The sequence below is a fragment of the Nelumbo lutea genome, chromosome 6 (genome assembly GCF_056320005.1).
Source record: "Nelumbo lutea isolate HS-2025 chromosome 6, American lotus-T2T, whole genome shotgun sequence".
Classification (NCBI taxonomy): domain Eukaryota; kingdom Viridiplantae; phylum Streptophyta; class Magnoliopsida; order Proteales; family Nelumbonaceae; genus Nelumbo; species Nelumbo lutea.
Window position 1 is genome coordinate 55,254,673 of NC_142689.1, and position 15,781 is coordinate 55,270,453.

A 15,781-nucleotide genomic window follows, 5' to 3' on the forward strand; every position below is an offset into this window, starting at 1 on the left:
GCCGAGATGGTCACTTTGCCCTAGAACTTAGACTCTAGTTTGGCCGAGATGGACACCTCGGTTTAGGAATGGAAGGCTTCCAGTAAAAAAGCATCGTCTTCACGTCGCACCCGCAAAACCCCGAGGTCCTGACACCTTTGGTCCTTCTACCTTGACTCTTGAGAAGATTAGCGCTCTAGCTGCTCGTTACAAATTTCCTGACCATTATGGTTATTAACTACCCTTGGAGGGGTTCCCCTGGGAGCACAATCACAAGGAGATCATGGTATTCGAGGAGCAACTGATCGCCGGGCTCTGTTTCCCTCTTCATCCTTTCATTGTCAAAGTCATTAAATTTTTTGACATCATCATTGACTAGCTTCACCAAAACTCGGTTCCTACTATGGTCGGTACCATTTCCTTCTCGCTCTATTCCATCAAGAAAAATCTAGCCGATCCCAAGGGAGTGGACAAATATAGCTACTACATATCTTACCAACCTGGATATAAGCTTCTTCATGAGTATCTCTCTAAGGTCCCAGCCTGGAAGAGTAGGTACTTCACCCTTGTTGTCGATAGGGATGGCCTTTCCCAAATCACTGGAGAAAAGGCATCAGTGACCCCGAGGATCGGTTAACTAGGAAGATGAAAATGAAGATGTGATCCATGGCAGAGCTCGGCATGAGATTGGAAGACTACTTGGACAAGGATAAGCTTGTTAAGGCCGGGCTGAGTCCTCCGGGTAGGTCATTTCTTTGGGTGCATGTGCTTTCTTTTCATGCATACTTTATTTTGTATTGCTTCAACTGATCTTCTGCTCATCTTTCACAGGTATCATGGTTGATATTCCGATGTTTGATCTATTTACTAACATCAAGAAGAGAAAGAAGAGGAAGGCATCCCGAGGTGACTCCTCTCAAAAACTAGCAGCCGAAGTGGCTACTCCTGCTACACCCACTAGGGAAGAGGAGGTCATCGTCATCGACCTAGTCAAGGAAGACTAAAGGACAAAGTCACCGCCTCACTAACCCGAGGTGACCCAGACTCCAGAACCTCAGTCCAATCATCCTAAGGCCAGCACTCCAGGCACGGGCCACTAGGGGTGGCAACGAGCCGAGCTTTTCACAAGCTGCTTGAGCATGGCTCGACTCAGTTTCAACTGAGCTCAAGCTCGAGCCCAATTCACTGGCTCGATTATTAAATGAGCCGAGCTTGAGCCTACTAGAGCTCGGCTCGCGAGCCAGCTCGAATATATATATTTGATATTTAATATATATAATATTATATAAGAAAATTATAGAAAGTAATATGTATATAATAAAAATATTATAATTCTTAATTTTTTAAATATTAAATAAAAAATATTTTTATATATAATTTTTTATTTTTATAAAATATTTTTTCTCAAAATTGAACTTGAGCTCAAGGTTTTGGCTCGAACCGAGCTCGAGCTCGAGCCTTGTAGAACAGTCGCAAACCGAGCTCGAGCCTCATACTATTTGGCTCGGCTTGGCTTGAATCCACCCCTACGGGCCACAAGGAGGTTTGAAGCGTACTGAATTTTTGAGTCGCTCTCAACAAGAGTAAGGAGGAAGTTTTCTCTGAGGAAGTGTCCAAGTATGCTAATCTGTAGCCTGTCAAGGTGGCCGCCAAGGCTGTAGGTCACCTCATGGTGGTATATCTCTGATCTCAACACTATGTCTTCATTTATCTCTCCTTTTGTACATAACAAAATCTGCTCTTCTTGTAGGAGAACTCCATGATGCATTCATTGCTTAAGTAGTTCAAGTAGTATGCTATAAGGATGCAAGTTGTCGGGGTGAAGGCACAAGCTACCGATGCGAAGGCACAAGCCACCGAGGCAATGGCCATAGAGTGTCGAACTAAGCTGGTAAAGGTTGTAGACGCCATCAAAAAGTTGGAAGCTGAGGTGGTGGCGAAGAGGGAGCGCATTGAAGAACTAGTGAAGGAGGCCGGGGAGTAGAGGAATGCTTTCGCTGAGCGTGAAGCTGTTCTTACTCAGGGGATCAAGGACGTCGAGGTCCTTGCTGTCAAGACTTCTAAAGACTCCTTGGAATTTAATCAGCTTAAGTAGGATGTTGCCATAGCAACCTTCTGGAAGGGCTTCAAGCTATGTAGCTAGTTGGCCAGGCGTTCATTCCCCTATCTCAACCTCGGAACCATCACCACTGTCGGGGTCACTACGGAGCAGGTGCTCGAGGCAAAGAAGGACCCTGACTCTGAGGAAGAAAGTGATGACAACATCGATGAGGGGACCATGGAGAAGGACAGCCCAGATGCTACCACTGAGCAAGTCATGGAGACCGAGGAAGCTGCCACTGCAGAGGATGCTATGTAGACCGAGGAAGCAAAAGATAACTCTGGGATTGTTGAAGGTGGGGGTGAGGAGCCCTATGACGACTAAACTTTGCCTCTTTTCTTGGACCTCCCTGCACAAATCATCATCAACCGAGCCTCTGTACTTGGCTTAGTAGACTTTTTTTTTGAGTGTACAAATCAATGCTTTTTGAAGTAATGAAATGCGATTCTTCTTTTTATCACCTTGCATATAACAACTTTTCTTAAAAATCAATATTTTCTAAGTGTAGGTTGCCCCGAGGTGCCTAGCTTCTAAAACGGTTAGGCATGGTAAGGGATGATCCGAAATAACTGTGAGCTGAGGTGAAGAGGCATAGTAGTGTATATGACCCAAACTGTCTATACACTAGTGAGGCATAGATGAAGTTTACCCATGGTTTCCATATGCTTAGAAAGTGACTGGGTCTTATTCAACTTTGGTATCAAGATCACTATAAGCTTGGCATCGTGGCCCTTAGGCTTTAGAATGACTTGTGGTCCATTCTTCGATATATAAGTTAACCAACATGCGGCCTGGCCAGTTCGCTTAAGCGGGTGGTCATTTATACTTGGACAAATTATTTGATAGTGTGAATGCTTGAACCACGAGCTCATAAGTAATGCTTCTTCAAATTGTCGATGTTCCAGGCATGGGGCACTTGCCTCCCTTCCAATGTATCAAGTTTGTATGTCCCTTCACCGAACAACCATCTTACCCCATAGGGACCCTCCCGGTTTGGTCTAAGCTTACCTACACGGGGCTCAGCTACCATCACTTTCTGAAGTACAAGGTCGCCAACTCAGAACTAGCATTGCTTGACTTGGGCATTGTAATACCGAGCTATTCGTTGCTAGTAAGCCACACTCCAGATGTAGGCCAGATTGCGTACTTGTTCGATCAGGTTGAGGTTGGTCCGTAGATCATCGTCATTGGCCTCCTCATCATATGCCTCAAGCCACAAGGTTGGTACTTCGATTTCAAATGGGATGACGACCTCCGTACCATATGTCAAATTGAATGGGGTCTCACTTGTTGCCGTCTTGATGGTTGTCCAGTAGGCCCATAGGACACTGGGCAGCTCGTCAACCCACAAATCCCTAGCCCGCACTACCTGAGATTTTAGTCTACGGAAAATTGCCCTATTCGTCACCTCGACCTAATCATTTACTTGTGGATGTGCCACCGATGTGAAGTTTTTTGGTTCCCCATCTCGAAAAACCAATTCTGAAACTTTATCTCTTCAAACTGCTTCCCGTTGTCAGAGATCAACACCTTTGGCAGTCCAAATTTGCACACTATGTTTCTTTAGAAGAAGTTTTGTACATTTCGGGTTGTGATGGTCATCGACGGCTTGGCCTCCACCCACTTCATAAAGTAGTCAACCGCCATGACCAAGAATCTTCTCTGCCCAATTGCAGGTGGGAATGGACCAAGGATGTCTATCCCCCACTAGGCTAAAGGCCATGGGCTGGTCAAATACTTTAGGTCGGCAATGGGTTGGTGAAGCATGTTGGCATGCCTTTGGCAGCTGTCACACTTCCAGATGAGCTCGAGTTTATACGCTTTCATAGTAGGCCAATAGTCTCATTGCCTTAGTGCTTTTTGGGCAAGCACTCTGCCCCCCAAGTGTCCTCCACAAAGACCTTCCTAGATCTCGTGTAGCACCTGGCTCAGTTCTGAAGGTCGTAAGTAGTGTAGGTAGGGGAGCATAAAGGACTCGTATATAACTAACTTCCCGTTAATGAGGACATAACAGGCTGACTAACACTCTACCCTCCAAGCTGCATTACGTTCTGTTGGTAAGGTCCCGTAGAGCAGATAGTCGACAAGCGGATCGATCTAGCTCAGTTCGACTTGCAACACGGGAGCAACCTATTCTACTAGCCTAACAATGGTAGGTCAAGGCAGGTCTTCAATGTACACCATCCTCATCATAATATCGTTGGTGCTAGCCAACCTTGATAGTGCGTCGGCTTTTGCATTTTCTGACCTTGGTATTTTTTGGATGAACCAAGAGTGGAAGCTGGGTAGGAGTTCCCCCACTTTGGCTAGGTAGGCCATCATGGCAAGTTCCCAAGCCTCGTATTTTCCATTCACTTGGTTCACAACCAACTAAGAGTTGTTGCATACAATGATGTTCTTTGTATCGACCTCCTTCGCCAATGCCAACCCGGCTATTAGTGCCTCGTACTCCATTTTGTTGTTCGACGCTTTGAATCCGAACCGAAGAGCATACTCCAGATTCACCTCACTTGGCCCGTACAGTATGAGTCCGGCTTCGTTCCTCATTGCTTAGATGAGCCATTGACATGGAGGATCAAGGGCTCCTCTAGGCTTCCCTAGCCAGAACAGGTATTGGGTTGGTTGGTGCCTCTGTCGTGAAGGTTAGTGATGAGACTAGAAAGTACCCTATTTTTATCACCAAATATTTACTCTTTTTCATTATTTTAGCACTTAATTGGACTCATTACTCTTGTATTTCGATTCAGGGCAAGCAAGAAGGCGATTGGAAGAAAACAGGGCTAATCAGATGATTTTGCACAGTTTCGGCACCATTCAGTAATCTGGGCATAACTCTCTATTCCAGACTCCGTTTTGGATAATTAAGATGAAATGGAAAGATAAGGGATAGGCACACAACTTTTATGTTTTAGGTTTTGACAGATTCGGTCTGAATCATAGACGAAATCAGGCCCAGAGTCTGAGAAAATTCATAGCAAAGCCCATTTCACAGCTAAAGCCCAATTCGTAGATGAGCCTTGTAGCAGTCCAAGTTATTAAAGTAGCCCAACTCGAATTCAAGAGCCAAGAGTCCCAATTTCGAATGTAATCTCCTGAAAGAGAGTCTTATCAGATTTAAGTTTTGAAGGTAATCCTAAAAAGATAAGATGATTGACATTAGATCACTAGATAAGAGATAGGATAGGATTAGTTCAAAACAGATTAGGACTTTCTTAATTGAGGTTAGTCTCCTAAAAAGAGTTGGAAAACAGCCCTCTCCCTCAGCTATATAAAGGGGGGGGTGGGGACTAGCTTTAGGCATCAATCAATCAAAAAATCCATCAATCTAGCATCAAGCAACTCGATCAATCAAGAAAGATCAGTTCGGCCTTCTGAGAAGCAGAGCATGGAGGATTCGAAAATCATGAGCAATTAAGCTTTTCTTTTCTGGTTCAAGGGGGGAAGTTCGATTATGTCATCGTGAGGTTCAGTATTTAATTCAAGTTCTTGTTTTCTTTTCAAGTATTCATTGATTCTTGTGCTTATTCTCTATGGATGTTAATGTTAATTAATCTGACAAATTAGTTAATATTGATTTTCCTACTACTATCCATGGTTCGGTGATCCGTAATTGTCACAAATAGTGGTACAAGTAGCAATTAGGTTAATATCTTTCTGGGTCAATTGTTCGTGATATCCTTTGACCAATGTATTGACATGTTTTAACCTAAAGGGAATCAATGGAACAAGATTCGATAATTGCAGCTATCTCAATTATTGTTATTTTGGTTTAACTGTTTTCATAAAGTTTAATGCTATCACTAGTTAATATGGAGTGCTATCGTACCCAATCGATTAGTGATAAGTGTTGACCAAATGTTGGGTTTGGTTAGCTGATTTAGTAACACACAAGGTTTATTATGGCTATCCTAATAAATCTAAGGTTAAATGCTTGAATTGCAAGACTGCCGAAGTCTACCTAGGATCGATGACCAATTGATTAAATCCGAACCCTTGAATCAGAATTCGGTAAGACTGATTTCTCTTAAGTTGATATTGCTCTCTTGATTCTTTTTGAATTTTAATTATTTAATTTTCCCACTCTTTATATTGCACACTTGGCTGAGAAATTATTTCCCTAGCTCCCTGTGGGATTCGACCTAGTACCACTACTACTACAAATTTATTGTGGGACTAGCAATAATTTTGAGGGCTTCGACAACCCGTCAAAATTTTGGCACCGTTGCCAGGGAGCTACTTTAATTTCTTAGCTTGTTACCTTCTATTTGTGTTAACCTTCTTTGTTTTATGACTCGTGCTTCTCAAAGAGGTGAATTAGAGTACAACCCCAAAATTGAGAAGACTACCCGTCGTTTAAGGAAGGAGGCAAAGCAAAGGAAGAACCGTTCACCTCCAAGGGTGAATTCTGAATTCGACTTGCCAACTTGATCCACCTATTCTCATTCTCGAAGAAGAAGAAAGGATGGCTGATAGGGAGAGAATGCTAAGGGAGTTGGTTGCACCAATCATGAACCAACAGCCCCTGTGCATAATATATCCCACTCTCGAGGTAGCCTTTGAACTAAAATCTGGATTGATTCAACTACTTCCTATTTTTCATGGCTTTCCAGGTGAGGACCCTCATAAGCATCTCAAGGAATTCCATGTTGTCTGTTCAAGCATGAAACCACAGGGTATGATTGAGGATCAGGTAAAACTTATAGCTTTTCCTTTTACTTTACGAGATAAAGCAAAGGATTGGTTATACATTCTTCCTCCCGGTTTGATACGTACATGGGATGAGATGAATAGAATGTTTTTAGATAAATATTTTCCTACATCCCGAGCTACAAATATTAGGAAGGAAATCTGTGGAGTTTGGAAGATTGGTGGTGTGACACTATAAAAATATTGGGAAAGATTTAAACAGCTTTGTGCTAGCTGTCCCCACCACCAAATACCCGAATAGCTCTTGATCCAATACTTCTATGAAGGACTCCAACCTATGGATAGAAGTGTGGTAGATATAGCTAGTGGAGGAGCCTTGGTCAATAAAACACATGAAAAGGCTAGGGAATTGATTTCCAACATGGCCAAAAATTCACAACAATTAGGAGCAAGAACATATAGTACTATTAGGCATGTTAATGAGGTAAGTCATTGATGAACCTACAATTTATCTATATTTTATGAGGTTTTTGCATGAAATTTTATGATGGTTTAATTAAATTTTGCCCTATTTTAGCTTGATTGCAAGAAAGATTTCAGGGGAGCCAAATCAACAAAAAGAAGGCAAAAGCAAGAAAAGAAAACCCAAAATTTATCAAGATCAGCCCGGCCCAGCCATGAGAGCAAGAGAATTTCATTCGGCCCAAGAAGAGCAAGTGAAACTCTTTGGAAAATCCAAGGGAAGAAGCCTAGCAAGAAGGAAATTTCGGCCCAGCCCATTTTTAGCCCAAATAACAGCCTAGAGTGTAGCCCACATGAGCTCAAAAGCAAGCTAAGTTGTAGCCCAAATAGCAGCCCAAAGGGAGCTAGGGGCGGCAACTTCTAGGAGTTTCTTGAAGAGAAGGAGGGAGCACTCTAGAAGGTTCATGAGGGGTGTAATACACCCCATTCTAGAGGCTTCAAGAAGAGGCAAGAGCCCCCTTGAAAAACTATATAAGGAGGCCTCTAGGAGGGGAGAAAGTTGTTCAATTGCTTGAGAGGAAGGCTCTCCCACTCTTAGAGGTTCAGCCACCTTGAGAGAAGAGAAGAGAAGAAGGCTAGGCACAAGGAAGAAGAAGAAGAAGGGCTGAAGGAAGTTCAAGACAAGCAAGCTAGAAGAAGAAGGTGAATTCGAATTGAGGGTTTGTGATTCAAAGATCTTTTGTAATAAATCATTTGTAGTTTCATTATCTTTTGATTTGAATTCAGTTTCTTAGTTATATGTTCTTTCTTCTTTCTCCTTGTTTCCATTCTTCCTTGATGTATTTCAGCTTGTAAAATTTCAGTTCAGCAATCTAATTCTTTTTGATTCATTCAAATGGTCATGCATTGTACTTGAAGTTTCTTGAATAAGGGTGTGATTGTAGATTAATTCGGCCAACTAACCTTCAAAACTCAGATATGAATTCTCAGATCTGAGATTGCAAGAACTAAATTGCTTGAAAGAGAATTCAGATCTGAAATTTTCAGATTGGGCGAATTAATCTACAGCTTGGAATTCCTAGAGTGCTTGAGAGAGACTCTAGGAATTCAGATCTACTATTCAAGAACTGAATTGAGTGCAAGGTTAGAGATAACTTGCACAATTCAGTTGGTGATCAATTCAGATTTGAATTGATGCCTTAGAAGTGTTTGAAGAAATGCATGCATGGGGATTAGATTCTTGCTAGAGATAGAAGAACCGTCACTCATGCATAGGATGAACATGCGCTTGAGAGAGGCTGTTCATGACCTTGGGGTTTCACCAAACCAAGGCTCAATCATGATTCATTCGAATGATCCAAATTGATAGATTGCTGAATTCTGAGATTGACATTTACTGCTTACTCTTCTAACCTGATTTGAAGGCAATTGGACCAATGATTTAGATAGATTTTAATTTAGGATTTCTTAGCTTTCATTAGAGTTTTGATTTATTTGTTGATCAGATAAGAAGTGCTCAATTTAGTATTGGTAATTGTTTCCTAAATCCTCGTGGGAATGATACTTCACTCACTACTTTATTACTTGAATGGCTAGTGCACTTGCTAGTGTCACAATGAGCCACACATCAAGTTTTTGGCGCCGTTGCCGGGGATCGAACCCGGGTCACCCGCGTGACAGGCGGGAATACTCACCACTATACTACAACGACATTGAGCATTCTTAATCTGATCTCATTCAGCATTGCATTCATAGTTGGGTTAATTTGCTAACTTTTTCATTTCAGCTTGGACTGCAACTGTTGTACTACTGTAGTTATGTTTCTTCTTTCTTAAGTAGATTACTTTCTTTTTCTGGTTTCAGTTTCATTTTAATAAAGGCATATTTGATTTCTATTCAATCTTGATGTTGTTCCCTTCAAAAAGAAAAAAAAAAAGAAAAAAATTCACATAAACATGAGTGTTGCAGATCTGAGTTGCATTCGGCACTCAGATCAGCAGATTTCAGATCTGCAGCACTCAGCCGAAAAGAATTGCTTGTGTTTCAGATTTTATTATTCTTTTCTTTCATTACAAAAAAAAAAAAAAACAAATGAAAAAAAAGGGGGAGATCTTTTGAACAACCAGAGGAGCAATTGAGAATTCGGATCAGAACTCAGATTTGAGTTCAGATCTGAATTCTGTTATTGCAGATCTGCAACAGTTCAGATCTAAGTTCCTCTGAACTCATACCTGAACTGATGAAATTTTGAGGGGAATTGGGTGTCATCACCACTCCAATCCACCCTATGATACATCCAACCTGCCTCAAGGGTGAATAGATAGCAAAGAATGAGAGAAATTCAAATCTGAAATGCAGTTTATATGATGTGAGGACTGAACTGATACAGAGCATACTATGAATTCTGGGTGGACTGAATTCTTGGCTTTACCCACTTGTAACCGAGCTACATTAGCTAAGGAGGTGTATCTTTGGATTGAATAATTGTTATGCCTCAGATATTTAAGAAAAATTAGCACTTTCCAAGTATTTCTATTAGCATTCAAATCTGTAGCAGGGCTGCTATAGTGCAACAGTTAGCAGACCTGATTTCAGATTTCTACAAAAGTTGTATGGACCGAATAGCTTGCAATACCAAACATTGCAGACCCAATTTTCAGGTCTTAGCAAGTGTTTGATATGCATCAGCTATACAGGTTTGAGCTTCAATTGTAGAGTTTAAAATCTTTAACCCAAGCCTAACTCAAGACTGGTTTTAGTTTATTTCAGATCCTTTTAAATTTTTTTTTTTTTCAGATCAGATCTGATTTCAGCCCTAAAGCATCACAGAATTGATTCCAACCTTAATGAATGTATATTGTAGTGTATACCAATGAGTGTGTATGAGATATCCAGCTCAGATCTGAATTATTATTTATTAATTTCTCTAGACTAACAATACCAAAGACTTGTAGATCTGAACTCAGATCTAAATTGGGTCTGAATTCAGATGTTGCAATCGATGGATGTAGATAAAGGAACCTTGAATAAGATGATTGGTTTAAATCTGCTTTTAGTATAACCGGCTTCATTTATTCATGATAGGATGTAGGTTTTGTATTCCAATAATTCACTTTACATTTTCAGTGTGATAGGATTAGTTATTTATTTTCTTTTGTGAATATTGGCATTTTTATTGCTTTGACTTTAACAGTTTATGACAAGCAGACCTGAACTGGAAGAGATCCTTTACGACCCGGAGATTGAACGGACTCTCCATGTCCGTTTGAGAGCTGCTAAGCAAGTCAGACAAGAAGCACAAGAAATGGCTGAACAAAGAACTATGATGGATTATGCCAAGCCCACCCTCATCGGGACTGTCTCCAGCATTATCAGGCCAACTATTGCTGCCAATAACTTCGAAATTAAACCGGCCATAATCCAAATGATACAAAATACGGTTCAGTTTTGTGGTATGGCCCATGAGGATCCGAATGCCCATATTGCTAACTTCTTGGAAATCTGTGACACCTTCAAACACAATGGGGTAAGTGATGATGCCATCCGGCTGAGGTTATTCCCATTTTCTTTGAAGGATAAAGCCAAAGCTTGGTTGAACTCATTACCGGCAGGATCTATAGCCACATGGGACGAAATGGCCAGCCGTTTTCTCTCTAAATATTTTCCCCCTTCTAAAACTGCTAAAATGAGGAATGACATCACTACTTTTTTCCAGCAAGAGGGGGAATCTTTATATGAGTCATGGGAACGTTACAAGGAGCTGTTAAGGAGAGTTCCTCACCATGGCCTCCCCATTTGGCTGCAAGTGCAGACTTTCTATAATGGTCTTACTGACTCAAATAAGACCATATTAGATGCTGCAGCCGGAGGATCCATAAATAATAAAACTCCTGAGGTTGCCCATGCACTTATTGAGGAAATGGCAGCCAACAATTATCAATGGCATTCGGAAAGAACTCAAACTAGGAAGCAGTAAGGCTTGCATAATGTTGACACTTATACAGCACTATCTGCACAAATAGGAGCACTCAGTAAAAAAATAGATGAAATGCAGATAGCTGCCATGCATGTGCAGCCTCTTAATTGTGAATTGTGTGGGGGAGGCCACATCAGTACAGACTGCCAAGTTGGCAATCAGTTCAGACCATCTACTGAACAAGTTGACTATGTCAGCAATTCGTCAAGACAGCAGGGTTACCTGAGTCACCATACTTTTCATCCAGGATGGAGGGGACATTCAAACCAGTCCTGGCCAAATCAGCATATTTCCAAGCCGTTCCACCAGACTTATCATCAGCCTGAACCAAAATCCAATTTGGAGGAACTGATGACAAAATTTATAGCAGATGCAGAAACTAGGTTCCAGAACCAGGAAGCCTCAATCAAAAACCTGGAAAACCAAGTGGGGCAATTGGCACAATTAATCTCTTCCAGACTGCCGGGAACTCTTCCAAGCAACACTGAAGTGAATCCACGAGAGCAGGTGCAAGCTATTACCTTAAGAAGTGGAAAAGAGTTGCCTGAGGTAGAAAAGAAGAATTTGGCTGAACCCAAGGCAGAAACAAGCCTTGGGACCAGACAACAGAAGACGGAACAACCAGAAGCACAACAAGGGATGTACCAACAACCACAAGTTCCATTCCCTAACAGGCTGAAGCAACAAAAATTGGAGAAGGAATTTGGTAAGTTTCTTGAAATATTTAAAAGTTTACATATTAATATTCCTTTTGCTGATGCTTTAGCCCAGATGCCACACTATGCAAGGTTTTTGAAGGAATTATTGGCAAACAAAAGGAAACTGGGAGATGTGGCTACAGTTGCATTAAATGAGGAATGTTCTGCTATCCTTCTGAACAAGCTGCCTCAGAAACTCAAAGATCCAGGGAGTTTCACTATTCCTTGTACCATTGGCAGTTTAAAAATTGAAAAAGCTTTATGTGACCTGGGAGCTAGCATCAATTTAATGCCATATTCTATCTTCAAGAAATTGGGGTTGAATGAACCCCAACCCACTAGAGTGGCATTACAATTGGCTGATAAATCCATTAGGCATCCTAGGGGGATCATAGAAGATGTGTTAGTTAAAGTTGACAAATTCATTTTTCTAGTTGATTTCATTGTGTTAGACATGCAAGAAGATGTGGAAGTCCCGCTTATCCTAGGGAGACCTTTCCTGGCTACCGGGAAAGCAATGATTGATGTCCAACAAGGACAACTCAGCCTTAGGATACAAGATGAGGAGATAATTTTTAAAATGTCTGATGCTATGAAACATGCACCCTCTAGTGATGATTCTTGTTTTATGATTGATGCCATTGAATTGACAATTGATGAATGCTTCCAGGTAAGTAGAATAACTGATCCTCTTGAACTCTGCCTCCAGTAGGGAGAACTTGAAGAAGCAGAAAATGAAAAAATAAACCTCATGATAGCATACCTGAATGATAAGCCTCAATTCAAGGGAAAGGGGTTTCTTAAATTAGAGAACTTAGGCAAATTGCCCGGACCATCAGGTAAGCCATCACCCCAAGAACCCCCCACCCTTGAACTGAAGCAATTACCATCCCATTTAGAATATGCTTTCCTTGAGGAACCATCAGATCTCCCCGTGATAATTTCCGCAGCGCTGAATCCCTTACAAAGAGAAAAATTATTAAGAGTGCTGCGGGAACACAAAAATGCTATAGCTTGGAAGGTAGAAGATATCAAAGGCATTAATCCATCAATCTGCACTCACAGAATTTTGATGGAAGAGGACAGCAAGCCTTCCGTTCAGCCCCAAAGGCGCCTGAACCCCAACATGAAAGAAGTGGTAGAGGCTGAAATAATTAAGTTGTTAGATGCTGGGATCATTTATCCTATTTCTGATAGTTCTTGGGTAAGCCCTGTGCAAGTTGTGCTCAAAAAAGGGGGTACGACTGTTGTTCCAAATGAGAAAAATGAACTCATCCCTACTAGAACCATTACCGGATGGCGTGTGTGTATTGACTATAGAAAATTAAATGAAGCCACCCGGAAGGACCATTTCCCTCTCCCATTTATGGATCAAATGTTGGAGAGGCTAGCCGGGCATGAGTATTATTGTTTCTTGGATGGATATTCAGGGTATAACCAGATACCAATTGCACCAGAAGATCAAGAAAAGACCACTTTTACTTGCCCATATGGAACCTTTGCATACCGAAGGATGCCCTTTGGGTTATGCAATGCCCCAGCAACCTTTCAGCGATGTATGATGTCTATATTTTCTGATATGGTTGAAAAATTTATTGAGATCTTCATGGATGATTTTTTAGTTTTTGGCTCTTCGTTTGATGCATGTTTGAATAATCTGAAACAGGTGCTTACTAGATGTAAAGAAACACATCTTGTGTTGAATTGGGAGAAATGTCATTTTATGGTGCAAGAAGGCATAGTGCTTGGACACAAGATCTCTCAAAGAGGCATAGAAGTCGACAAGGCCAAGGTGGAGGCAATTGAAAAATTGCCAACCCCAACATCTGTTCGTTCTTTGAGAAGTTTCTTAGGACATGTCGGATTCTATAGAAGGTTTATTAAAGATTTCTCAAAAATTTCCAAGCCATTATCTACCTTGCTTCAGAAAGAAGTGCCTTTTGAATTTTCAACTGAATGCCTTCATGCTTTCAACATCTTGAAAGACAAATTGATCCATGCACCTATCATGGTAGCACCAGATTGGACCCTCCCATTTGAATTGATGTGTGATGCGAGTGATTTTTCTATAGGAGCTGTTTTAAGACAAAGAATGAACAAACATTTTCAGCCAATTTACTATGCTAGCAGAACCTTGACTGGACCCCAACTCAATTACACCACCACAGAAAAGGAGCTGCTAGCAGTAATATTTGCACTTGATAAGTTTCGTTCATATCTGATATTATCCAAGGTTGTTGTCTACACAGATCACTCGGCATTAAGGCACTTGCTTACCAAGCAAAACTCAAAACCAAGACTGATCAGGTGGATCCTTTTATTGCAAGAGTTTGACATTGAGATTAGAGACCTGAAGGGTGCTGCAAACCTGGCTGCTGACCATCTCTCCTGGTTGGACACGGTAAGCTCAAAAGAGGAGATAACCAGCAACATTCGAGAAGAATTTTTGGATGAGCAGTTGTACTCAATACAGAAATACTCATATCCTTGGTATGCTGATTTTGCTAATTATCTAGCTGCACAAGTCCTTCCTCCTAACCTTTCATATCAACAGAAAAAGAAATTCTTTTCTGATGTAAAATACTATCTGTGGGAGGAACCCTTTTTGTATAAATTGTGTGCAGATCAAATCATAAGGAGATGTGTCCCCGAGGAGGAGATGGAGTCGGTACTCCAATTTTGCCATGATAAAGAAGCAGGAGGTCATTTTGGAGCTAGTCGCACTGCAGCCAAGGTTTTGTAATCAGGTTTTTATTGGCCCACACTCTTCAAAGATGCCCATCGGTATGTGTCCACATGTGACAAATGCCAAAGATCGGGAAACATTTCCCGACGGAATGAAATGCCCCTTTCCAATATTTTAATCTGTGAAATCTTTGATGTTTGGGGTATAGATTTCATGGGACCTTTCCCGAATTCTTTTGGGAATAAGTACATCCTCGTTGCAGTTGACTATGTATCCAAATGGGTAGAAGCCATGGCTTTACCCACAAATGACTCAAGAAGGGTGGTACACTTCCTAAAGAAGCTATTCTCTCGATTTGGCACTCCGCGAGCTATAATTAGTGATAGGGGAACTCACTTCTGCAATAGCCAATTTGAGAGGTTAATGCAAAAATATGGAATTACACATAAATTAGCTACCCCTTATCACCCTCAAACCAGTGGCCAAGTGGAGTTGGCTAACAGGGAACTCAAAAGAATTCTGGAAAAGACCGTAGCATCCGCCAGAAAAGATTGGTCCATCAAATTAGATGATGCATTATGGGCATACAGAACTGCATTTAAGACACCCATTGGCATGTCCCCCTACAGTTGAATTGGAACACAAGGCCTATTGGGCTCTTAAATTCTTAAATTTTGACATTCAGGCCATAGGGGCTAAAAGGCGGTTGCAATTGAATGAATTGGATGAATTCAGACTTACCACCTATGAGAATGCCAAAGTTTATAAAGAAAGAATAAAAAACTGGCATGATAAGAACTTGCTGAGACGGGACTTTTATGTAGGCCAACAGGTATTGTTATATAATTCCCGTCTCCGCTTGTTTCCAGGTAAGCTGAGATCCAGGTGGTCTGGACCCTTTACCATTTCACAGGTTTTTCCCCATGGGGCTATAGAACTCACCCACCCGGTTCAGGGCACGTTTAAAGTAAATGGTCAGCGCCTGAAACCATATTTAATGGGCAGTACTGTACCCCCTCCATCCATTGTTTATCTAGATAACCAATAATCTCTTATGCTTGCTCATGAACAAGTTAAGGAGTCTTTTTGTCATTTATCTTTTTAGAATATTAGTTAGTAAAATAAAGATCTTATTCTCAAAATTCCAATTCTTTAAGGACTCAGTTCATCATTTTCTTTTCTTCAGTTTGCTCTAGCAAGTGTGACTCCCTAACACTACGAACATTGAGGAC

General features: G+C 41.2%; 2 non-coding genes and 1 pseudogene across 2 annotated transcripts; 1 reads left to right on the forward strand and 2 right to left on the reverse strand.

Moving 5' to 3' along the window:
- The first annotated feature begins 645 nt into the window (after nucleotides 1–645).
- On the forward strand, nucleotides 646–15,597 carry LOC148848957 (uncharacterized; annotated as a pseudogene).
- TRNAD-GUC (transfer RNA aspartic acid (anticodon GUC)) lies at nucleotides 8,829–8,900 on the reverse strand. The gene has a single exon. It is a non-coding gene; the product is annotated as a tRNA-Asp (tRNA).
- LOC148848959 (small nucleolar RNA R71) lies at nucleotides 10,872–10,978 on the reverse strand. The gene has a single exon (XR_016101505.1). It is a non-coding gene; the product is annotated as a small nucleolar RNA R71 (small nucleolar RNA).
- Nucleotides 15,598–15,781: the final 184 nt, after the last annotated feature.